Source organism: Hyaena hyaena, unplaced genomic scaffold (genome assembly GCF_003009895.1).
Source record: "Hyaena hyaena isolate Hyena2069 unplaced genomic scaffold, ASM300989v1 scaffold_201, whole genome shotgun sequence".
Lineage (NCBI taxonomy): Eukaryota > Metazoa > Chordata > Mammalia > Carnivora > Hyaenidae > Hyaena > Hyaena hyaena.
The window spans coordinates 1,127,759-1,139,038 of NW_024080833.1; positions in this window are offsets into that span (position 1 = coordinate 1,127,759).

The window sequence follows — 11,280 nt, forward strand, 5'->3', positions numbered from 1 at the left end:
AAAAAAACGGAGGGGGGAAAGAAAAAAAACTAAAGTCAGGAAGGAGAAATGAAGTTATCAGGAGTAGGGGTGGAGCTTGAAATTCTGAATAGGGTAGTTAGGGAAAGCTTGTGAGAAAAGGCCTGAAGGAAGTTAAGGAGTCAGCTCCATAGATATCTGAGGAAGGGTTTCAAGCACGGAGAAAAGGCAGTGCAAAGGCCCTGAGAAGGCTATGTATCTAGGCTGTTTAAAAGACAGTGAGGGGGCGCCTGGGTGGCTTAGTCGGTTAAGCGTCCGACTTTCGCTTAGGTCATGATCTCGCGATTTGTGGGTTCGTGCCCCACGTCGGGCTCTGTGCTGACTGCCAGCTCAGAGCCTGGAGCCTGTTTCGGTCTGTGACTCCCTCTCTCTCTGACCCTCCCCTGCTCACGCTGTCTCTCTCTCTCAGAAATAAATAAAATATTTAAAAAAAAAAATAAAAGACAGTGAGGAGGCCCGTGTGGCCTGAGAAGAATGCTTGAGTGGTGGAGAGGGAAGATTCGAGTTCGCAGAGGAAACAGGAGACCAGATTTGCAGGGCCTTACAGACCCTTTGACTTTCCTCTGGCTGTGATGAAAGTTACAGATAGAAGAAGGATATAACCACCTTCTATTATTATTAATATTAAGAGCTCATATTTAAGTTTCCAAATTCTGTATGTAGGTAGATTGTGTTATGACAAATTTCACATCAAGATACTAAAAGTTTGTTACAAAATATCTGTTATATTAAAAGGGTACATTAGACTTGAGATTCACCCTCCAACGCATGTGACAGGTCTTGGGTGACGCCTGGAAGTCCGCATCTTGCCAAGCACACCCCCAGGTGATCCTGATGCAGGAGATGGGAGCCAGAACCTGCGGACAGGCCTCCGAGACGCCCCCCTCGCTCTTCCTTCTCTTCCACGCGCATAAGCATTTTTCTCCTCTGCCTTCAGCCCGTGCCTGCTTCCAAGAAATGTTGGACGGGGCTTACAGAAGAAGGCACGGAAACAACACGGCTGATCAAATAGCTCCAGCAAACTGACAACCGTGTATAAAGAAGGGGAGCGACGTACCCACACACCAGTTCTGCAGGGGTGGGTTTACTCTGGGCCACGTCCGCCGGCAGGTGAAGCCATTCGCAATTCCGTTGTTGCACACCCACCGGAAGCTGTCTAGTCTCCTTGCACTCTCTGCCTTGTATTTGGGGGAGACAGAACGGTGTGTGTGTGCGTGTGTGTACAGAATGGCCAAAGAGAAGGACGAATCTGTCCAAAATTATAGGAGTAACAGGCATTTGAAAATTTCTGTAGAAAACCTTTTGCTTTTAGGACGGTGGATAATCTGTGCAAATTCTTCATTAAACCCAGGCTACTTTTTCAAAGATGGTGCCTGTGGAATAAACAGACATTCAGGTTTGAGAAACACGTATTAGACTTCTACTATGTACCACATTCCCTATTTGGCATTTAATCTGCATTATTTCACTTAGTCATTATGATGACTTATTGCTACTTGACAGGCATCTCCACTCATCAAATTCGGAACTAAGAACTTCAGTTCTGTAATCGGTTCTTTCTCCCACTCCGGCCACAACATGTAACTTCTCTCTCCCTCGACATCCACGTCTGTAAACTGGGGACCACAACTGTACTGGATCCTTTTGAGGATTAAATGACACAAAGAATGGAAATCCCACACACAGTAGAGTGTCCAATAAATGCAGATGTGTGGGTACATGCACACACGCGCACACACACTGCTATGGACTGAATCTGTGTGTCTCCCCAAATTCGCTATGTCAAAGCTTAATCCGCACTATAATGATGTTTGGAGGTAAGGCCTTTGGGAGGTGACTTAGGAGAGGATTAGTGTCCTTAGAGACACAAAAGAGCTTACCTCTCTCTGTCTGAACTCCACCATGTGAAGATACAAAAAACTATCCAACTGCAAACCAGAAGGCAGGTCCTCGTCAGATGTGAGACTTACTGGCACCTTGATCTTGGACTTCCCAGCCTCCAGGACTGGGGGAATAAATATTGGTTGTTTAAGGCAGTCTGTGGAATCTCTAACAGTCTACAGAATCTATAACAGTCTATGGAATCCATAACAGTCCAAGCTGGTTAAGACACACCCTCCTACATACAAGTACATATATGTAGAATAGCAGCACCGAGGAGGAAAAAAATGACTTAATAATTATAAAACAATTAGGATGATACCTAGTGGCTGGTAAGGACTATCGTAAGTGATAAATAAAAAAAAAAAAAATTGTGGAGGGGGGAGGTGGAAGCTACTGCATCAGTGAAAGTTAGAAATATTTGGCAAGAAATAGATTTGAATCCTTCCAAGTAATGTACGGACACTGAAAGTAGGCTATCAAGAGCACTCACAATTCTGCTAATAGAGGCTACTTTTGGCAGCTGCTCAGTGAGTATAATATGAACTGCTTTCCACCGTGCTGCCTCTGCAGCTCATCTATTCTTCACTCAGCCCCGTACCTGCAGCAGGATGGGGGAAGCGGGACTGGAATCATCCAGAGAACTCTGCCCTTCCAATCCCAACTTAGTTCAATAAATGGTAAAGAATGGCCTCTGGTTAACATATATATATATATATATATATATACAAAATACAGAGTTTTTATTAATTTTTTTATCTTTATTTAGTTTTGAGAGAGAGACAGAGTACAAGCAGGGAAGGAGCAGAGAGGGAGGGAGACACAGAATTCGAAGCAGGCTTCAGGCTCTGAGCTGTCAGCACAGAGCCCGATGCGGGGTTTGAACTCATGAACCGGGAGATCATGACCTGAGCCAAAGTCACATGCTCAACTGACTGAGCCACCCAGGCACCCCAAAATATATAGTTTTTTTTTTTTTGAAAGAGAGAGGGAGCGCGCGCGCAGGAGTGGGGGAGGGGCAGAGAGAGGGAGACAGGATCCATAGTGGGCTCCGCACTAACAGGACTTGCTGCTATGGATGTGGGGGGGCGGGGGGACGGTGCTCAAGCTCACCAAGTGTGACATCATGACCTGAGCTGAAGTCACTCAAATCGACTGAGCCACCCAGGTGCCCCCAAAATACATTGTTTTATTTTTTTTTTAATTTTTTTTAATTATTTATTTCTAGGAGAGAGAGAGAGAGAAAGAGAGACAGAGTGAGCAGGGGAGGGTCAGAGAGAGAGGGAGACACAGACTGAAACAGGCTCCAGGCTCTGGGCTGGCAGCCAGCACAGAGCCCGACGCGGGGCTCGAACCCACGAACTGCGAGATCATGACCTAAGCGAAAGTCGGACGCTTAACCAACTAAGCCACCCAGGCGCCCCTACATTGTTTTAAAATAAATGGGCCTGAGGCACCTGGGTGGCTCAGTCGGTTAAGCATCTGACTCTTGGTTTCCACTCGGGTCATGGTCTCATGTTTCCATCTCTCTCAAAGTGAATAAATAAACTTAAAAAACTTTTTTAATAAAAGGGACTTTTCTAGTATTATCTTTATTATATGGTAATATAAAAGTACTGATTTTCTTAAATTGTTTGTTCGTTACTAATATTATTGCAAACAACTTGTTTTGCAGTCTTTTGCCACTGAGCCACCCAGGCGCCCCTTCAGCATATAGTTTTTAGAGCTACAAGATTGGTGTGTCCATTTCCCAAGGACTGCGGTAATCAAAGCGCCCCGAACAGGATGGTTTAAAACAAAAATATTCTGGAAGTTATACATTGTAAAACAAATGTACCAGACTGGAATAGAAGAAATTATAATAATGTTCACCATTATTTTGACTATCCTCAGAAAATAAGAGATACCAAGCCAATAAAGTCTTCGCCCAGAAGGTGATATAAGCGTTTGTTAATGGGGTACAGGGCGCCTGGGTGGCTCAGTCAGTTGAGCGTCAGACTTGGGCTCAGGTCATGTGCTGACAGCTCAGAGCCTGGAGCTGCTTCGGATTCTGTGTCTCCCTCTCTCTCTGCCCCTCCCCCGCTTGCTCTCTGTCTCTGTCTCTCTCAAAAATAATAAACATTAAAATTAAAAAAAAACCAGTTTGTATATGGGGTGAATTCCAATGGGTCAGAGATCAAAATGTCAAAAATGAAACTCAAATAAGTTCTAGTTACAAACTAGGATTCCTTCCTTTGTAATCTGGAAGCAGGAAAAACTTTAGTAATTATGATACCCATAGCTGACATAATAATAATAATAATAATAATAATAATAAAGATAAGTTTTACTGCACAATTTTAAAAAGTCATTTCTTGGGGGGGGGGCCGCCTGGGTGACTTAGTCAGTTAAGCGCCCGACTCTTGGTTTCAGCTCAAGTCTCGATCTTGCGGTTTGTGGGTTCGAGCCCCACGTCGGGCTGTGTGCTGGCCGTGTGGAGCCTGCTTGGGATTCTCTCTCTCTCCCACTCTCTCTGCCCCTCCTCTGCTCATGCATTCTTTCTCTCTCTTTCAAAATAAGTAAATAAGCTTAAAAAATAATAATTTCATGAAAAAAAATCACCAGAGCAAAGTCAAAGGAAAAACGGTAAGCTGAGAAAAAATACGTACAACTTTGTCACAAAGACGTATGTGACAATTAGGATGCTGAGTCAGAATTCACCAACGGCTCAAATAAAAAGATTTTAAAAATATTTTTTTTAATGTTTTATTTATTTCTGAGAGAGAGAGGCAGCGTGAACAGAGGGTCAGAGAGAGAGGGAGACACAGAACCCCAAGCAGCTCCAGGCTCTGAGCTGTCAGCACAGAGCCGGACGCAGGGCTCGAACCCACGAACCGTGAGACATGACCTGAGCCGAAGTCGGACGCTTCACCCACAGACCCACCCAGGTGACCCTCAGATGAGGAGATTTTAATGAAGGGAGCTCATGCAGGGCCACAAGCAGGGATGTAAAGGCCCAGACACAGAGGCATCAGGTTGGAGTAGAAGAGACGGAGGGGGTGGGGGGGTGGGGACAGCTCCACGACCTCCGTTCTCCCGCCAGAGCCTCTCAGTGGCCACACGCAGCCAGAAGCCACCTCTCCCTGGAGTCGGGGCGCACAAAGCAGGACACTCAGACGGTTGAAAGGTGCCAAACAGCCAACAACCAGCACAGGCTGTGTGTCCCTGATTTGGACAAAGCTGTTAACAATTTAGAAGCAAAACACTGAACACGTAAATAAAAATAGGCGAATGTTGAACACAGTTCACAAAAGGAAGTGTAAAGTGCCTTGTAAATATATGAACAGATAGTCTGTTTCACTCCTAATAAATGAAATGCAAATTCAAGACAGCCTAGGGCCAAGCGCTGACAGGGGTGTGGGGCCGCGGGCCCCCCTGAGCTGCCATAGGGGGTGCGGCGTGGCACACCTGCTCCGCAAAACTGCGGACCTTTATCTCCTCACCCCAACGTCCGTCCCTCACGACCAGTGATTCGCTCCTGGCAGGAGTGTGTGTGTGTCCACCAAGGTGCGGGTTGGAATGGGGGCGTGGACGGCAGATGCCTCACTCAGCAATACAGTGCGGGTGAATCTCACAAGCACAGCGATAACTAAAAAAAAAAAAAAAAAAAAAAAAGACCCTAAGGGGACGCCAGGGTGGCTCAGTCGGTTAAACGTCTTGATTTTGGCTCAGGTCTTGATCTCAGTCTTCCTGAGATCGAGCCCCACGGTGGGCTCTGCACTGACAGTGCAGAGCCTGCTTGGGATTGTCTCTCTCTCCCTCTCTCTGCCTCTCCCCTGCTCCCTCACACTCTCTCCCTCAAAGTAAATAAATAAAACTTAAAAATAAAGCCAACTGTGCCATATAACATAACATGATCACAAGAGTGACATCTCATACTCAGGTTTGGGGATTAGGACCAGACACCTTTGTGAAGCCATCTTCGAATTCTGCCACAACATAGAGAGAAAAAATTTCAAGTGAGTTTGGAATATAGCATTTAGAAAACTTTTTAAGTGTTTATTTTTGAGAGAGAGAGAGAGAGACAGTGTGTGAGTGGGGAAGAGGCAGAGAGAGAGAGGGAGACGCAGAAACTGAAGTAGCCTCCAGGCTCTGAGCTGTCAGCACAGAGCCCTATGTGGGGCACGAACCCACGGATGGTGAGATCATGACCTGAGCCGAAGTTGGACGCTTAACTGACTGAGCCACCCAGGCGCCCCTGGAATGTAGCATTTTAACTGTATTTCTGCAGCAGGGTATGTTCTAAAGACAAAAAGAACCTCTGAAGAATCCTAATCCCCTTGAGTCACCTTACATCAGTGGCAGGTCCTTATCATTATTTGAAACAACGATAGATAATACACAAGAGAAAGCAAACAAATAACGGTGTTTACGCTGTAGGACCTGAGATGTTTAGAGATGAAAAAAAGGAGATCAAGGGTAAAATTGAGGAGGTTGAGCAAAAACCTACAAAAAAGGTAGTTTGCATTGGAAATGTCAATATGACCCCCTGATTTTTTCCTCTTAAAAAGCCTGTGTTTCCTAACTCTAACCACTCAAAAAGCAGGAAAAAAATGACAACCCAGAAGCAATGAGCACCCTTAGCCACCAGACGTGGTCTCAAAATACCATTTCTCATAGAAAGAAACTAAGTCTCCTTACAGAAATGGCTGATTGTTATCCTGGACCAGAACATGTGTAAAATGGATCTAGAACATCTTGTACCAGAAAAGAAGAGAGATTTCAAAGATGAATGAAGTAATTTCAAAAAGACACAGGAGTCTGGATGCCTGGGTGGCTCAGTCGGTTAAGCATCTGACTTTGGCTCAGGTCATGATCTCAGGGCTCATGGGTTTGAACCCTGCAATCTTCTGTCTCCCTCTCTGCCGCTCCCCTGCTCATGCTCACTCTCTCAAAAATAAACATTAAAATGAATTCAAAAGACACAAGAGCCAAAGTAAAAGGACAGTCTGAGCATCTAAAAGAATAACTGCAGTGGATGGAAAATACCCGATAAATAAAAATCTTTGCTTTTGTAGTTAAATCTAGTGGTCACCATTCGTGATTGCTAAGTAACCAACTAATTTCTCTAAAAAATTAATAAACAGAAGGAATCAAATATTTATTTCACCTTTCCTATAAGAATTGCATGCCCATGTAACCAAAAAGTAAGTGAAGGAAAAGTTCTTTTTGATGGAATAACTCTAGCCGTGCTAATTTCGAGGCGCCTCTTAACAATTAATTGGCTTTGGCCCACAGTGGAATCTCTAAGTCCAGAGTGCATCAAAAGTATCCTATTAGATTAAAATGGGAGTCCTTGAAAACCTGTACACTGCAGGGCAGACAAAATCAGAATTTTTCAGTGAAATTCTGAACCAGCTGCAAAGGCAAAGGTTTTTTTCCTGTACATTTAATTCGTTCAGCTTTAAGACTCAAGATCTTTTAGAGTTGCAAACATGGTCACATGCATATCTTTCTATTCTTATTGCTACTGTTATTTTATATATATAAAGTATATGTACATATGTACTCTATATATGCATATATCACATGTATCATGTGTGTACATATATATATACATATATCGTGTACACACACATATATATAGCACACAGATCACCGCATGCAGTGCCCTTCGAAGGATGGCCTGTGGCATAAATGGCAGTCTACAGTTTGAGACTCGGAAGAGCCGGGTTCTGATCCTGACTCAGCCCCAGGCTTGCTGATCCTACGGACTCCACGGTGAGATGAGGATTAAGAGTCGGATCAGATACCAGCGAGGGGAGACAGTGAAGGCAAGGCTCCCAGTGCTGACAGCCACAGAGGCCTCTGAGTGGGCGAAAGAAAAACACCGCAAGCCTGGCCGCATGGCCAGGAAGGGGAGGAAGGTCAGACACCAGGACGGCTGCAGCGGAAAAGCTCCCCGGCAAGGAAGGCAGGAGGAGCTGGAGAATCTTCCCAAGGTCATGCCAACAGGGACGGGTAAGAACAACGTGCAGAGCGAGGGGCTGTAAGTTTCCTTCCTGCTAACTCTCCTATCGTGGCCAATGTAATAATTTTTTAAAAAATTTTTAGCATGTATTCATTTTTTGAGAGACAGTGGGAGACAGAGCATGAGCAGGGGAGGGGCAGAGAGAGAAGGAGACACAGACTCTGAAACAGGCTCCAGGCTCTGAGCTGTCAGCACAGAGCCCGATGCGGGGCTCGAACCCACGAACCGTGAGATCATGACCTGAGCCGAAGTCGGACGCTTTTCACCCACTGAGCCCCCCAGGGGCCCCCACCGATGTAGTTTATTGTTGCTTTGTGTTCCCTCGGATGGGAAAGAAAAGGAGCCGAGGCTGGAGCCAATCGCCTGTATCAATCGAGAGCTGAGAGTAGGTCTGGTCATCTTAAACTGGGAAGCTGTATCTGCTGTTTGAGGCATCTTTTTAAAATTTACTTTTGGGGCACCTGGGTGGCTCAGTTCGTTGAGTGTCCGACTTCGGCTCAGGTCATGATCTCAGTTTGTGGGTTCGAGCCCCGCGTCGGGCTCTGTGCTGACAGCTCGGAGCCTGGAGCCTGTGTCTCAGTCTCTCTGCCCCTCCCCCACGTGTGCCCTGTCTCTGTTTCTCAAAAATAAATAAATGTAAAAATTTTTTTTAAATAAAATAAAATTTCTTTTTGTTTTCCCTTGGTATGTTTGGGGATATTCTTTTGAAAATACCCGGGAGATTTATTTCCACTAAGTTGGAAAAAAGAAAAGACACTTTTCTCTCCCCACACTCCAGGGGAGCAGAGGGCCCCTAGTGGCCAGTGTTGGAACTGCAGAAGCCCCCGCCCAGCTGGTCTGTGGACCCAGTGTGAAAAATGAGGAGGGAGAGGCTGGGAGGACGGCAAGGAGAAAATGATAGAAAAGATGGGGCGCCTGGGTGGCTTAGTCGGTTAAGCGTCCGACTTTCGCTTAGGTCATGATCTCGCGGTTCGTGGGTTCGAGCCCCGCGTCGGGCTCTGTGCTGACTGCCAGCTCAGAGCCTGGAGCCTGTTTCAGTCTGTGACTCCCTCTCTCTCTGACCCTCCCCTGCTCACGCTGTCTCTCTCTCTCTCTCTCTCCTAGAAATAAATAAAACTTTAAAAAAAATTAGAAAAAAAAAGAAAAGAGAAAAAAAGGAAAAGAATGAGGAAGTGCCAGTACAGGAATATAAAACATACAGTATATTCAGTAGTAACTTTCAGCAAATAAATACTTCTAACAATTTTATCCAATATAAGATCATATTTTGTTTCTCTACAGAAACATTAAAACATAAAAGTATTTTTTCAAAATTTAAAATGTGTATTTATTTTTGAGACAGAGAGAGAGTGAGTGGGAGAGGGGCAGAGAAAGAGGGAGACACAGAACTTGAATAAAATAAAAAAATTTAATGTTTATTTATTTTTGAGAGAGAAGGAGAGCATGAAGGAATGAGGGGCAGAGAGAAGGGAGACACAGAATCCGAAGTAGGGTCCAGGCTCTGAGCTGCCAGCACAGACCCAGTGTGGGTCTCGAACCCATGAACCATGAGCTCATGACCTGAGCTGAAGTTGGACACTCAACTGACTGAGCCACCCAGGTGCCCCTGGTGTTTTTATTTCTATGGAATAGATTCCCAGGGCACCTGAAGCAGGTGGGTGGCACCTGGGTGGCTCAGTCAGTTAGGCCTCTGACTCTTGTTTTCGGCTCAGCTCATGATCTCACGGCTTGTGGGTTTGAGCCCCACATCCAGCCCATGCTGATGGTGTGGAGCCTGCTTTGGATACTCTCTCTCCTTCTTCCTCTGCCCCTCCCCAACTCGTGCTCTCTCTGTCTCTCTCTCTCTCAAAATAAATAAACTTTAAAAAAAGCAGTATATGAAACAAACTATGGCCAATTCCTCAATACCACCAGGGAGAAATGTATGGGAAATACACACCAGACTGTAATTGTTTCCGTTGGGGGAGGGGAGTGGGGGATAGGGTGGGGGAGGGGAGTGGGGGATAGGGTGGGGGAGGGGAGTGGGGTGGGTGGGGGGTGGGGGTGGGGAGTAAGGGAGTGGGGGGAATGGGCACAGGGAGAGGGCAAACGTTGTATAACAGAAAAAAAAACCAAGATTACAGAAATATATGTATGCATATGTGGAAAAATTAAAAATACATAATTTCCATAGAATACATAAAATATATTAAAACAATAAAACTACAGTATAGTGGCAACTGAGAATGTATGCTATAAAATTCTGTTATTATGGTAAATCTGTAAAAATTAGGTAGCAAATGCAAAGTTCTAGAAGATGACCAACACAGATGAAAATTGATGTGAATTTTTATGAGACCAAGCATAATTTTCTCCTTAAATGTGTTACTTAATACAGAATCTGTAATTATGTAGGTTTTCTTTTTAAGAGAAGGACAAAAGAAATCGCTGCTCTGAACTCCCGGTGGGCAGAACTGCTTCCCTTATAAGGCGTAGCTAGGAGAGCTTAGACTTTCCAGCCACACATTCTTGAGCTTGGCTTTTGATTCCATCACTTAGGAGCCTTGTAATCTTAAGTAAGACAGTTTGACTTCTCCAAGCTCTGGTTTCTTTGACTATAACATAGGGATTATAATTGTACCTACCTTGTGGGTAAAGGGCTTAATGTAGCCCCTGCACACAGCAAATTAAAAAAAAAAAAAAAAAGGTAGCTTTTGGGGAGATTAATTTATTGCAATATTAATTGGAATTTCATTTTTCTTTTTACTGCTGTGAAATTGTCCAAGAGAAAAAGCTATCTGTGCAGTACTCTCGGCTTTTCCCTCCCCTGCTCTAAAAGGGCTTCTTTTTTTTTAAGTTTACTTATTTATTTATTTTTTTTAAATATTTTTATTTATTTCAAGGAAAGCGAGAGAGACAGCGTGAGCAGGGGAGGGTCAGAGAGAGAGGGAGATACAGATTCTGAAATAGGCTCCAGACTCTGAGCTGGCAGTCAGCACAGAGCCCAATGCGGGGCTCGAACCCACGAACCGCGAGATCATGACCTAAGTGAAAGTCGGACGCTTAACCGACTAAGCCACCCAGGCGCCCCTACTTATTTATTTTGAGAGAGAGGGAGAGGCAGAGAGAGGGGAAGAGAATCCCAAGAAGGCTCCACGCTGCCAATTCAGAGCCTGACACAGGGCTCAAACCTACAATCTGTGAGATCAAGAATTGAAATAAGAGTCAGATGCTCAACCGACAGCTGAGGCCCATCCTTCTTAAACTGTCTTCTTGTATCAACGGGCGAGATAATAGGTCAGAGAAAGAAAATCAACCAACTTCCTTGACTGGTCAAACCGATGGCAAGTCACTAGATGCATAAGAAAAAAAAAGCAGAAGGGGAGGGCTCC